At 43.3% G+C, this 13,142-nt stretch overlaps 1 protein-coding gene across 13 annotated transcripts in view; it reads right to left on the bottom strand.

The window, feature by feature from the left end:
* GREB1L (GREB1 like retinoic acid receptor coactivator) overlaps positions 1 to 12,521 on the bottom strand; it is a 130,995-nt gene extending 118,474 nt beyond the window's left edge. For 10 of the 13 annotated variants that reach the window (XM_058830982.1, XM_058830986.1, XM_058830990.1 and 7 more), the window contains exons 1-2: positions 12,349 to 12,521; positions 2,794 to 2,914 (exon numbers count right to left, since the gene is read on the bottom strand). The gene's annotated coding sequence lies outside the window, so the exon portion shown is untranslated. The remainder of the gene's footprint in view (positions 1 to 2,793; positions 2,915 to 12,348) is intronic. The other 3 variants (XM_058830984.1, XM_058830983.1, XM_058830985.1) reach the window with 2 other exon arrangements.
* Between the last annotated feature and the right edge of the window lie 621 nt (positions 12,522 to 13,142).

Genomic DNA, 13,142 nt, shown 5'->3' with positions numbered 1-13,142 from the left:
TTTCATAATTGCAACAAAAAAAGCACAACCCCTTTTTTCCACACTTGGCTGGTTTTCCTCTACATATGGAATGTGTTCAGCCAGAATACGACAGGGAGAAACTGCAACCCACATACTGAATTCATCACATAAGAATCAATATGTCCAGAAAAATAAAACATATGGACACACATACAACTCAACAGAAAGATGATGGAGGGCATGTCTTTGAAAACTGCAGTTCCCAAATCTCACTGATTAACAAAATAAGAAGCGATTGACTGAAATAACAAATATCTCCTTTTTATTCATGCTTTATTTGAGCCCTGAAAAAAGTTTAAAATTAATAGTCCTGGGCTTATTCCAAGTTTCCTCAGAGTAAGATGTTCAATTATGAAGGTGAATCTAGACAGACTGATTTTAGACAATGTAACAATGGCAATCCATCAGGTATCATTATTACCCTTTGATGCTCAATCTTCCATCCCAAACAGGCCAAACAACCTCTTACGGAGTCACTCAAGCTTTGCAGCCTTCCTATTAACACATGCCCAGCAATGCCTCAATCACCAGACCATCTCTGTTGCCATCCACCAAAGTGACAAGACCAGCAGGAAGATACCAGCAGCAGAGCTCACGAAGTCTCTCTGTTGATGCATGTGACTAGATGTGCAACCAGCACATACTTCTGATGATACACAGAAAGCACATCTGGCACATAGCAGAAATATGGCCAGAAAGAAGGCAGTGGAAAGCAGGTTACAAAAACAGTTCAGGCTGCCAGTAACCAGTTCCTTCAGTATCTTTGTAAAGGCCTTGGGCCAGATGAATTGTTTTAGGACGCTGTATCTTACCAATAGGTAATACTGCAAGGTTTTATGGGTTTTGTACGACCCCAGTTTACAACCAACAACAGAATCATTCAGGTCAGAAGGGTCTGAAGGTCAACCAGTCCACACCCACATTCTTGGCAAGACCACATTGGAAATCCCATTAAAACAACTCATAACATATTTTGGTTCATGGCTGATCTGCATTATATATATATATATATATATATATATATATATATATATATATATATATATATATATTTATATATATATATAATTAACATTAATAAAATTAATAGTTTTGACTTATTATCCTGTCAGATCTGTGAGGTTCTCAGTGATTCTCTGCTAGAGTACAATGAATTAAGAACTGAAGGTCCATTTCATAAAAATAAAAAGCCCAAGGCACAAAACAGCTTTTGTTAAAGGAAATTAAATGTTTTATTGATGCAAATACTTCATCTGTTTCCCAACATGCAGTTTTTGCAATTTGGACAAACTGATAGTGACCTATAAAGTAAAGATCCAGTCATGTCAAGGTTATACACTGAGGTTCAAGCTGTTCTTGTTTATATAGTGAATCAGAATAGAGAACATAAGCTTAAAGTATCAGTCTCATCTGACATAAGAAGAATCAAAACTATGCAGCATCTGTTGCATTCCTCTCTCTTTTTCAGCCCTAAACCCCTGAACTCCATGTTACTGACTCAAAGTTGAGCCCATTTTCACAGGAAGATTCAATTAAAAAGCATCTGGAAGAACACTGTCTTTTACTGAAACTAAGTCCCAGATCCAATTCTCATTTATTACACTACTGGGACAGCATCCTTTAAACATGGTAATCAAAAGCAAACATGTTTTTTTTGCTTTCAACCAGACATCAAAGCAACAATGTTAGAATGAATTTTCAACTGTTCTGAATCTACAGGATATATAGATCTGCCTTATCCAGCAGGAGGGACTCTGGCAACACACATGCAACTTCACAAGTTCAACTCAGCAGTTAATCTGTCTGGCTTTAGCACATAATCAGAAATGGATTTACTGCAGTGACAGCAAATGGAGCTGAAAACCTACTCTGCACGGTGTAGGGGAGTGCTTAACTCCTATTGCAAGCGTGGCCTCCCTCTTTCTACACCAAATCCACATGACAGCTGGACTCACTCCAAAGCCAAGCTTTACAGAAAGCCAGTCAGCTGCACTGCAGATGAAAATTGAGCATCTATCTGCACAGACACCAGATACAAGACTTCTCTCAATAAAACAGCCAAACTGGACAGTCAACAAGCAACACTGTTCATTATGTTAGCTGAGAGCAGCCAGAAAAATCCTTTTTTTCCCCCCTTTACTTCTCAGGCTTTTCTGCCACAAGGTCACATCTGCTGTTTAAAATTAATTTTTTTTGTTTGGTTGAGGTTTTTTTCAGATTTTTTGTTTATTTTTTTGTGGTGGTGGCCTTTGTTTAAAAGCTTCCAAAAAATACTGTTTTGAATAACGTTACCAGTGGCACATCTACAACCCACTGAGAACTCACTGGTCTATAAAGGCAAACTGTGAACACAAGAAAACAGCATAAATCATCTCAGCCAGTCAATCATTAAAAAAACTAATCTTCTTTAAAGACACACTGATTTATCAAACTGGTATGATATTAGATCTCAGCATTCCTAATTCATGTCCTTTTCTGTTTCATATATATATATGTATATATATGTATATGTATATATGTACATGCACAACCACACACACTATCCTTTATAGCTTTGAGTACTTTGGAGCAGGCAACTGCCTATGTATTTTCCATGCAGCACTTTAAACACTTTCAGACATACAGTAAGAAAGAAGAATATTACTAAGTTAATGCAGAAAAACAAAACAAAACAAAAATCTGTGTGTTTAGATGCCCTGTCATTTCATAGCTCTTGACACAAGTTTGTGACAGCTAATGTTTTAATCTTTGTGCCCTTGAAATCCAGCTCACCTTCCACATCTGCTTATAATCATGATCCTTACTTCACCTTCTTCCTCCAAGTCCACAGTCTGGCAGGCAAGCTGTCTTCATCCTGCTCAAAAGGCTTGGAAATAGAGTGCTGACACTCCTACTGAAAAAAAAAAAGTGGCAAGCACTAGCTGTCAAAATTCACTGGAACTGCTGCAAAAGGGATTGCGAGGATATGCATATTTTTCACTTTGAATTTCTGCTTTAAATATTCCAACAGTGGTTCTGTGTGTCTACTGGAGACATTAAAGTGTTCTTGGATGGCTTTGCCTTTCCCACCCTTCTCCTCTAGGTTTTCTTCAAAACTGCTGCTCTGTGGGGAGGTACTGATCATTTGGCCAATCCACCTCATTTCTTCTTGCTCTCACAACCAAAAATTTCCCTCTAAGAGGTTAAGATTCAAAAGTGTAACAGCAGTATTTTAACATCGCATCTATACAAATTAATTTTTGGAAGTGTTTTTTTACAAGAATAGGAAACCACCATGTTCTTAAATGTCACATACAACATGACTGGCAGGAAGCTGCTTCCCCCTTGTTTCCCCCTTCTTGATTCAGTGCATTGTAGTTATAAAAATCAAGACCTATTTCCCAGTCTTCCCAAAGGAATCACCTAATTGCACTAAGATTTTGATTCTGTATAAGTGGTTTAAAGAAATTACAAGATTAAGCTTCCTTTATGAAACAGCTGTTCTCAAAGTGGGCTGAAAGAGTAAAAAAGCAGGAGAATAAAGCCACCTGATGCTCCAAAGCAACAGAGTTTGGGAGACCTCCTGGGAAGCCACAGGGAGATGGCCAGAGAGGCAGAACAAAAGCAGTAAAAGTAGATGGTTTGCTCTCCTGAATGGCAGAACTGAGATGCAGTTGTACACTGTGAAACACATTATCACCAAGGAGATAGTAAGTAGAGAACTAATGGCAGTGAAGTACTGTACCAGCAGTAAAAGGACATGGGGCTCAGGACAGGGAACAGAGCACTCGGCTCTCTGCAAATTCTAAATCAAGCCATCAAAAGAAAGTTTTATAACATGCTCTTCATTCTGAGTGTGGGAAGGCAACAGTAATATTTATAAAACTTTGCTGTGAACACCCCTATTTCAGCAGTGATTCCAGTGTAAAGAGGTTGTTGCCCAGATTCCTTACAGCACCAGAAGCAGCTGAACTCAGCTATCTGCGTTTGCTGTTCCTTACCACTACACCATCTCTTTGAAGTGGGTGTGATGGAGAAAGAGCTTGGATCTCACTAAGCCCAGAATGCTGTGCCACACTTCACTTTTTTAATAAGTGATAATTTCCTCTTTATTAGGAAGACTGTGGAGGATTAGGCTCGCAACAGTTTCCAAACACTCTTCTAATTACTCAATTACACCTGAGTGATAACTCAACAAGGGACCATACACACGTCTCCCTGAGCATTGGCATTACAATTGCATGTAACCACCTCTATCTTTTAAAAGACAGCTGGAAATAATGTAGAGGGGGAGGGGGAGTGGTGGCATAAGGGAATTCTACCAAATTAAAAGCAGAATTTAACTATCACACTCCCAGAAAAATTTTACTTAGGTTTCCTTATGCCTACAGACCTGGGAGTCTATAAGAAAGCAAGTTTTGAAGTTGGAGGTGGCATTATAAAAGAAAGAGGATGAGGAAGGACAAATCACAATATCTCTCAAATTTGCAGAATGCTAGATGTAAAATGCTTCATATGCACATTAATAGTTCTTTAAGAAGCCAAACTGAAATTTAGTTAGGTTTTAGAGAAAAACAGTGGCATAAATGGAGCCTTTCGAAAAAGGTTACTGATTTCTCTGAAATTTTGGTGCTGTACACTCCATTCAACAGAGAAATCAGTGCTGCAGAGGGAGGTGCAGCAGAACTTGGTGCAAAAGGACAGGAGTACCAAGAAAAAAGTTCAGCAGCTTAAAACAGCCACCTAAAGAAGCTTCACACAGTAGGTTCTAGGGAAATATTACCAGTTTTGGTGAGACATAAGAGTGTTTCAGGCCACAGTTACATTCAGTAATTAAGTTCTTCACTTGCCTGAAAGTGCTCTGATCAGATCACACCAAGGGTCTTGAAAAGAGCTAATTACAGGCAGTGGTGGAGATAGGAGACAGAGAACAAGAGGATCTCTGCACAGCATTTCACAAAACTAGTCACTCTGGGCTTGCTCATGGAACCAGTACAACAGATGTCTGGTAATCTCTTAAGTAACAGTATCTTAAGTCTGCCCACACTGTTTTCTGTTCACAGCTCCAGCAGTTTGAAAAACTACCTCAAAATAACCTCTCCAAAACCTTACATGAGAAATATTAATCAAATCATATCTTGTCATACTGACTCTGGCTGCTCCCTACCTTCTTACTCTTCTGGTGATTTTATGTCACAAAATATAGTTCTTCCTATCTTTTATATTTTATGAACATTTTATTAGTCAGTGTAGTGTAACTGCTAAAAAAAAATTAAATGCAAATTAACCAAAGCACTTGACAGTATATGATGCAAGATTGTCAGGTCAATTATATGGAGGTTTTTTTTAATAAACATCTGAGGTGCCATGGAACTTAAAATGCTAACTCAATGAGAATAACATTAAATATTCTTCAATGAAAGTAGTAATTTACACAATGCTTTATGGTCTCTCATGTCCCAAAAGAATTTCAGAAGTTGTGACATTATTGTGTGACAGAATGAGACAACAGAAACCATCTCACTAGGCTTCAGCAATCATCCAAACCAAACCTAATTACATTTTAGAATCACAGAATCATAGAATTATTTAGGTCAAAAAAGACCTATATGATCATTGAGTCCAAACATCAATCCAGCATTGCCAAGTTCACCACTAAACCATGTCTCTAAGTGCCATGATTATGCCTCTTTTAAATACCTCTGTGCTGGTTTTGCATTAATGAACATTTGGTGAGCAGGGAAGAAGCCACCCATGGAGATGATTTTTCTGGGAGGGGCTGCTAAAAGCTTCCTCTGTAAAAGCTTCCTTCCTTTGCTTCTTTCTAGCAAAAACCAATAGCTGGTTACCTCTGAGAATTGACAACCTACTGAAACATTTAGAAGCTGGGTCCACCTCTGTGAGATTCACATTTTAAAGATGGGCAAGCCTGGGAAATCTCTCTCTTGGCTTCCAGCTTTGGAAGAGGTAACTGGGTGCTGGCTGGACCAGCCCTATGTGGCCTGGCTGGGATTTCCTGTCCCCTGAGGGGTGATGAACAGGCTGCTGAGCCCCTCACCAGGGTCCTGTCCTGGTGGGCAGCTGGAGCCTCTTCCCAGCGAGGCCAGGCTCCTTCCTGGTAGAGCCCAGAGGTCCCTTTTCCAGCAGCGCTGCTGGGCCATGCCAGCTGGGGGCTATGTTGGCACTGGGAATAGCCATGTGGCCATGACCAACACTGGGAGTGGCCCTGCCATTGGTGCTGGGGATGGTCCTGAGGCCAGGAGAGGCTGGGGGCTGGGACCAGCCACCACCATCTTGTACCAGGAACAGCCATGTGGCCAGGACTGTGAGGCCAGAACCAGCACAACAAGGACAGCTGCACGCAGCTGTGGCTACTTCGGCATGGATCACAATGAACTTTGTTTGTTTAGCCACTTTTAGCCAGCCATGTTGCAGACAGAAGGACAAAAATAGCAGAAGCAGCTTTTCTTGTTTCCAGCACTCCGCATGAAGAAAAATGCTGAGCGGAGCTGGCGGCCCGCATGGCTAGCACAGTGTCGACAGACACCCCGTGAGCAGCAGCGAGAGGCCCGGTGAGCAATCCCCCTGATGCACAGCCTGGATGAGAGCAACCTTTCAGCGCTGTAGAACTCTATAAAAACTGTTTCAGTTGACAAAGCTTGAGAACAGATGAACCTACGAACACCAATTCTCTCCCAAGTCAGGAAAAAGAAAGGGTGAAGACAAGTAAGGAGAACAATGTGGGACACTGAGGTCAGTAAAGAAGGAGTCAAATTCTAGTTAGGAGGGGATTGAGGAGATGTCTTGGTTTTGGGCTGGAATTCTCTTTGTAAGGCTGTGGCAGAGATATATTTTTGATACATCAGAGTTCATTTTTTCCCTGTAATTCATGAAGTGCATGGGGGGATGCAGCATTCACCTGCAGCCCATGAGAAAAGGACACTCATGCTGGAGCGTGTGGATGCTGAAAAGCTGTAATCTAATGAGAAACTTGAACAGAGAGAGATGAGAGACTTTTCCCAGGGATTGAAGGAGAAAAGCCTCAGTTCCCAGAGATGAAAGAAAAGAACTTTTGGGGTTTTATGCTAGAACAACTCATCCTTAAAACAGTCACCATAAGTTGATACAGCCCATGAAAACAGCTCTGGGAAAGCTGCAAGGCATGGGAGGGACTTTCACACTACAAACAGATTTTCCTTTCCTGGATAGCTCATTCGCCATGACATTGAAGCCACAGGAGAACTGTTTCTTGTGGAGAAGTCTCCATGGCATGGCAAGAGAAACTCCTCTCCCTACAAGAACTGATTAAAGACTATTGTAGAGGGGGTAGCTGATTGAAAATCCCAGCTTTTGTCTCTACATTGTCCGTGTGAAAGAGGTTGTGAAAAGAGGAGAAGTGTTCTGAAGGTTTAATTCTGATTCTCATTATTCTTTTAGTTCTGTTAATAAAGTTTTCTTTATACCTTTTAAGTTTTGAGCCTACTTTGCCTTACTCCTAATTCATATCTCACAGCAGGAAATGAGTAAATAATTCTAGTAGGTGCATTAGTGATTTTAGCAAAAGCTAAGCTCACCATATTATTTGGTGCGCTGGCCAGGAAACTCAAATAGGCAAATCTAAACCACTACATGAAATTGGTGTTTCTACCTGGTTTTGAACTGAAACCACCACAATCTCCAAGGCTGGTGACTCAGCAGCTTCCCTGTGCAGGCCCTGTGCTGGACAAACCTTTCCATGCAGAAATCTTTCCCAATATCCAATCTAAAGCTCCCCAGTGGAACCTGAGGACATTTTCTCTTGTCCTATCACTTGTTACATGGCAGAAGAGATCAACACCCATCTAGCAAGGTGGTCCCCTCTGAGCCTCTTTTTCTCCAGGCTAAGCAATTCTGCCTCCCTCAGCTGCTCCCCATAGGATTTATGTTTCAGAACCATCATCAGCTCTGTTGCCTTTCTCTGGACGCTCTCCAGCACCTCAATGCCCTTCCTGAATTGAGGGGCCCAAAATGGAACACAGGATTCAAGGTGCAGCCTCAGCCAGTGCTGAATACAGAGGGACAATCACTACTCTAGTCCTGGTGGCCACAGTATATGATATAAGCCAAAATACCACTGGCCTTCTTGGACTCCTGGGCACATGCTGGCTCATGTTTAACTGGCTGTCAACAAATACCCCTGGGTCCTTTTCCATCAGGTACATTTCCAGCCACTCCTCCCAAGGCTGTAGTGCTGGACAGGGTTATCATGACCCACAAGCAGGACTTGGCACTTTACCTCATGAAACCCTGTACAACTGGCATTGTCCCATCGATCCAACCTGTAATTTCTGTAAGAATGCCATACTTCTGTTTGATACTTCCAGGTCAACAACAACAGAGTACAATATTTGTCTGTCCCTGCTGTGAATAAACACTGTTCTAAATTTCTGTCATCTACAAGTTCCTCCGACGGATATCCCATGTTTTTTTACTTCTGGATTATAAAAACATTAATGAATCTATTTAATTATTAAGAGCCTAATGCTACCGGATACTTCCCCAATACATGCACTTTCAAAGAATGGCTCCTTGGTTTTGGGTCATCTTCACTACCTACCTGCAAATTCAAATCCATTAACAGGGGCTATTGTAGCCTGCTTACAGCTGCAGATAAGTTTTTGCAATAACGTGCTGAAACTTTATTCACTAGATCTCTCCTTATTATGTGAGGACATCTTCAGAGTTCTTAGAAACAAGATGTGTTTAGGTTATACAAGAAATAGAATTGGTCCATGAATATATCTCCACACAGAATACAGCATGAAACAAAACTATCTGGAATTTTTAAAAAATAAAACCTGAAACTACATTAGGCAAAACCATTTTGAACACATATTCTTACAAGCAACACTCTTCTCAACATGGTAAGGAAAGTAATGACAAGACAGAATTTGAGGAAAGTCAACAATTCTGAAAAAAAATGACAACATATTAATTGCAAAAGTTTAGTATTGTTTTATGGCTGCTGCTGTAATCTGTTTCAGGATATTGCAGATATCTTAATTGCTTACTATATCTAATCAACTCCAGTCCACAAGACTCATTCTCTAAGACATGATTGTCAGAATGTCAAGGCTTAATACTCCTTCATTTATTGGTTTTCCCAACAGTTCTCCCCCTCACAATTATGTTTTAGAAACAAAAGAAAATGCATCATTTGCATTATGTGCAAGAAATGACTATGCAAGAATAGGCAAAGCACATACATCTCAAAGAGGCTGTTCTTCAGAGGTATAAAGCCAAATATCTGAAATGCTTTTCTTATGTTATTGATTTCACAATCCTTTTTTGGCAAGAGTCAAAATGTGATGCCTTAATATCATGTCCAAGCTCCAGGTTTTGTTAATTACGTCCTACCTAGCTAAATGCCCCCTGTAGTTTCAATTAGACATGGTATTCTTCCTCACTTCCCGTCTTGATTATTGTGCACTGTTGCTAAGCGCTAGTTAACAGTTGCCACATTTACCCAAAGTTGGCTGCATTTCAGTGGTCATTCAAAGAATTAAATACAAAACATATGGTACAGAGCCATAGCAAAAAAAGCACTTTTAAAAACCATATCCTTAATATAAAAGATACTACAAAACTGGTCACACTACTGAAAATAAAAATCCTATGCCCACTCCAGATTTCCTAGAAACACTGAAAATTAGAGAGAAATGCATTCAATTTTTTTTTTAGCTTTCAGTAAGAGGTTTCCTAGAGCATATTTTTTGACATTATACTGAGTCTAGTTTTACACTGAATAAACAGCCCAGCATTCATAGTGTGATGGCTTCAAGGTACAGACATTTTTCCCTTAAAAAATAGTTTAATTCTCTATATCCCATAGCAATTAATCAGAGTCTCCTGAATTGGACTCCAAATTTTCTTTACCTTGTATCTGCAAAATACTTTGGACATGATTTGTTGAACTGCCAAATATCAATGCCATTAGCTATGTGTTTTGGAAGACCTTGAACCAACTGGTTTTTTTTAATTCTAGACAAACTTTTCACGCAGTCAGATCACCCCTCCTTTCATCTGTGATGTCCTCATGTGATCTTAAGAAACTTCACATAATTTAATTATCCCAGTAAAAACTCAGTAATCAGCTTGCCTATTACTGCTTATTACCTTTAGTATTACATCGTGGACTTAAAAACTGCCTTACCAAAAAATCCTCACTGTTTATGATCGCTACATTATCTACAGCCAAAGCCAACCAATAAAAATTCCTGGTATTTACAAATTGTTTCTTACAGCTATTTTTTTTTTTCCTGTTAAACACCTTAGAAAAAAAATTGTTTCACACAAACACTACCAACAGTAAGCAAAAATAGAAACTTAATTTTTTATCTTTATTTACAGATGTTGAATTAAATCTTCATGGCTCAGAACCAAGTAATTTAAACATGCAGGCACATATTGAGCATTATTTGTTCACTTTCCAGAGCATTTCGTTGGGAATACTGGAGAATATAAAAGAAAGAGTATGCATATTGTAAAATCCACCAATGTTAAAAATTACAAATAACTAAATATTTCTCAGCAGCTCTGACAATACTCTCACAATCCCTATTCGTTTGCAAAGAGGTATTTAACAAGCTAATCCTCCAGCTTCATAAGTACTTTTGTTGTACTCACAAGCAAATTCTACAGCACAATGTTTAAAATGGTTAAAGATCTTTTTAATCCACTAGCACATATGTAATAAGTTTTTCAATCATCGTAAGACCCATCCTTGTTTCTCTTTAGGGTGCAGATCCCTTAATAAAAACCAAACGTAGGTGTGCATTACAGTATTTAAAAGTGATGAAAGCTTTACTTCAGAAACCACATGTATAACTATAACTGCACCTATTCACTTCACCTCTCTACCAAGAGTAATAATTGTAAAAATAAATTAAATAAAATAAAGCTTCAGTAATTCCTAGTCAGGCAATAAGACACAACACTTTATTCTCAGCAGCCTTTTTATTTCCATCTTTTAAAAAGCTCTTTGTAACAAGGTATCAATGAAGTAGGAAGATTATGAAGTATTATTTCTGTAATACTTAAAGTACCATTCAGTGGAAAAGTCTGAAGAAGCACCAGTTCAAAGAAAAGTAAATCGAATAAAGTAAAAAACAAAAAAAGGTCCTATCTTCAGCGTATTCAAAGCAAACATGCTGACAAGCAGCAGACATGGGAACATTTTTCCACGGGGTAACTGAGAGTCTCCCGCACTTCAAACACATCTAACCATTGATAATTCCTAAATTTCAGAATGTGGATAAATATTTGCAGGCTTGGGGCCTAAACAAACAGCAACGCTTGGCCCACCCGCTGAGCTGGCCGAAATCCTATGGTGTACACAAAGTTTCCGTCTTTCGGAGGTTTCGGGGAGCGCTGGGAGGGAAGGGCCGGACCCGGCGGTACCTAAAGACCCCTGTGTACATCTGTCAGCTGCCGCGGGGAGCCGCCGCCGGCTTCATCCCAGCCGCTTTTTTCCCGTTTTACCTGTACTTCCCAACACCAAAGGAACCGTGTCGGCCAGCTGCCCCCGCGGTGGAAGCTTCACAGACGGGCAGCCGGTGACACGGCCCTCGGGACAGCGCGGCCGCCACCGCGCGTCGGGGCCGCCGCGTCTCCTGGGGACACAGCCGTCCCTCCGCCACGGCGACATCCCCTCATCGCCGCGAAGGGGGCCCGGCGCCCTGTCCTCCCCTCCCTCTTCAAACCCGGCCTGCACATGTGCAGAAGTGCCCCCAAACACCCCGTCCCGCGGGCCACCCGCAGCCGGCGCTGCCGCCCTGGGCGCAGCCTCCCGCGGGCGCGGAAGGCGAGGCGCCCGAGCCCCCTCTGCCGGCGGCCGCCCGCCTGGCAGCGCGGGGCGGGGGCGCGCACTCGCCGCCCGCCCGCGCCCCGGCTGAGCCACCTGCACCCCCCGCGCCCGCTTCGTCCCGAGGCTTGGCTGCCGCCCGGCCGCCCGGCCACAGCGGCTGCTTTGCTCCCGCAGCGCCCCCGGCCAAGGTTCTCCCACCCCCGCCTTGCTCCATCCGCTCGGGTTATTCCTCTCGCCCCGATCCAAGACGCCGGTAACAAAGGGCTGGAGCCCACCCAGGGGAGGGCGTCCGCAGCCCGCGGGTGACACGGGCGCTGCCCGCCGTGCCGCGGGCAGCCCGCAGCCCCCGCCGCCGCCGCCGCCCCCGGGCTGCGCTCCGCGGGGTGACAACGTCGAGCGCGACTCCGCGAACGGAGACGCCGCCGCCGCCCGATCCCGCTACCTCTGTAGCCCTCCCAGAAACCGGGGAGAAAGCGAAGCAAAGCCCCGCACCGCTCTCTTACCTTGCTGGGCAGAGAGAGAAAAAGTTGAAGCACTCTCCTTCTACACCTCCCTCACTTCTTTGTTTAAATTTAAATATTTGAAATTCTGGGGCTTTGTCTTTTGTTTTTTAATTTCCCCCTCCCTCCCCTCACGCCGAGCACTGCGCTCAGGCAGCCCCTCCCGGCGCCCTCGGTGCCACCGTCTCTCCCTCTCTCTCTCCCTCCCTCCGGGTCTCGGTCTCTCTCTCTCTCGGCGAGAGGAGGGGAGGGGAGGCGAGGGGAGGAGAATGGGGCGGACCCGCAGGTGCCGCCCCTCCTGCTCTGTCAGCGGGAGGAGAGGGGTCGGGGGCTGGCGGGCGGCGGGAGGGGGCGGTGGCCGCGGGAGTGCCGCGCTCAGGTGCGGAGGTGTCCGGCGGCGGCAACCCCGGCCGTGCCCCAGGGCGGCGGGGCTGGGAAGGGGATGCCAGCGTTGTGTCAGGGATTGAGGTGATGGAACGGGCGCTACTGTGGCATGAGGCAGATGGAGAGCAGCGAGGCTTGAAGTAGCGGCTGGGACTCGGTGACGACTGAGCGAACTGGGATGCTTCCAGTCCGTGAGGGAAGGGGCGAAGCCCTGCACTGAGAGGAGTCAAGCTAGGAAGTGTCAAAACCCTGTCGGATATCCAGCATGGCTCGGTGGCTGCTAGGGCAGAAAATGGCACTGGGAGTACCATCTGCCCTGTGAGAGACAGCCCTGCAGTGCACGCAGGTCAGAGCTGTGGGCAGAGCTGAAATTTGGGTGGGAGGATTACCCCTCCTTTAGTTAGCAATGGAGC

This window comes from Poecile atricapillus, chromosome 2 (assembly GCF_030490865.1).
Source record: "Poecile atricapillus isolate bPoeAtr1 chromosome 2, bPoeAtr1.hap1, whole genome shotgun sequence".
Lineage (NCBI taxonomy): Eukaryota > Metazoa > Chordata > Aves > Passeriformes > Paridae > Poecile > Poecile atricapillus.
This window is presented reverse-complemented; position numbering and strand designations above follow the sequence as displayed.